The following is a 1,835-nucleotide window of genomic DNA, read 5'->3' as shown; positions in this document are numbered from 1 at the left end:
CGCGCCAAACTGCCAGACTGGACTAGTTTCCGTAAGTCCCGCCACAGACCAGTCTTATCGACAATGGCTACAGTTCGTGGGCTCAAAATCTCATGACAACACTCAAGAGACATGAGAAATGCATACAGACGACGGAGGACTTCCCAGCGGTGGATAATCATTTACTCCATCTCTGGGAAGCTCGCCGCAGTCTCACGAAAAGATGGAAACGACAAAAGCACAACAGAACGCTGAAAAGACGTATGACAGATCTTACCCAACAGGCTGCCGAGTATGCCTCTCAGTTAGCCGATTCCAACTGGATAGATCGATGTAACACGGCAGCCCGGCAGATGTCGGTTAAAAATACATGGAAGCTCTTCCGCAGCTTGATTGGCCCCGCTCAATCGCGAGGAGAAACCCAGAAACACTTACAACACGCTTTACACAATTTCCAGGGCACAACAACACAGCTGGCATGACCTTAAGGGACAAGTATCTCTGCACCAAACAGGACCCTCGAGGTCAGGAATATCTCTATGCAGGCAGAGATAATGAAGAGATGGATAAGCCGTTCCCCTCTACGACAAAGCGGCCTTAGCTAAAATGAAGAGAGGCACTGCCCCCGGTCGGGACAAGGTCACAGTGAAACTGCTGGCCAACCTCCCTGATCGCGAGTATGAGGCCCTTCTTAACTACATTAATGCGATATGGAAAGGGGAGACTCCTGTACCGCTAGATTGGAAAACATCACTTGCCACTTTTATTCCAAAAGCAGGGAAGGAAATTAATACAGACAACCTGAGACCTATCTCGTTCACATCGTGTGTAGGCAAACTAATGGAGGCGATGGTGCGAGATAGGCTCTCCGATTATTTGGAAAATCGTAACACTTTTGCAGACACCATGTTCGGCTTCCGTCCACAGAAGTCCGCACAAGACATATTATTACAACTCAGTCATGACATATTACAACCAACGGAGCACCCTCACAATGACAAGGTCGTCCTGGCCTTAGATCTAAAGGGAGCCTTCGACAACATTAAACACAGCACTATATTAACACATCTTAGTGAGACACACTGCGGCACAAACACATTCAATTATATAAAGGATTTTTGACAGATAGAGCCGCGCTCGTCAGAATCCAAGACAATGAATATGGACCTTACACATTGGGTACCAGGGGGACGCCACAAGGCGCTGTGCTTTCCCCTCTACTCTTTAACCTTGCGATGGCACATCTCCCGGCCCAGCTAAAGAGTATTGGAGGCGTGCAGCACGCGCTGTACGCCGACGATATCACCATCTGGGCCACAGAGGGAAACATCGGACATATGGAGGAAACTCTGCAAGCAGCCGCTCACGTAGTGGATCGCTACGCAGAGCGCTGCGGACTCCAGTGTGCACCAAACAAATCAGAATTTGTGCATCTTAGATCATCGCCTAAGCACACCACAAAACTGCATCTCTCTTTGGCTAATGGCCCCATTCGCGAAGCCAAGGAGATCCGAATTCTCGGACTCTTTATTCACAATCAAAGAAGAGTCGATACAACACTAGAAAAGCTCCGCAAGGTTGGGGACCAAGTGGGCCGAATGGTCCGCCGCGTCTCCAACAAGAAAGGGGGATTACGAAGCAAGGACGCTGTGCGGCTAGCTCATGCCTTCGTAATCAGCCGAATTTTATATTCAGTCCCCTATCTCTATCTGCGGAAGCATGATGAAGACAAAGTCGAGGTAATCCTCCGCAAAGTGATGAAGAGGGCCCTTGACCTCCCTGTCGCAACTTCTAACGCGAGACTTCTCGCTTTGGGAGTGGTGAACACCTTTCAGGAGCTCAAGGAAGCACACCTC

Source organism: Rhipicephalus sanguineus, unplaced genomic scaffold (assembly GCF_013339695.2).
Source record: "Rhipicephalus sanguineus isolate Rsan-2018 unplaced genomic scaffold, BIME_Rsan_1.4 Seq761, whole genome shotgun sequence".
Lineage (NCBI taxonomy): Eukaryota > Metazoa > Arthropoda > Arachnida > Ixodida > Ixodidae > Rhipicephalus > Rhipicephalus sanguineus.
The sequence above is the reverse complement of the archived record's forward strand: the minus strand, read 5'-3'. Positions refer to the sequence as shown.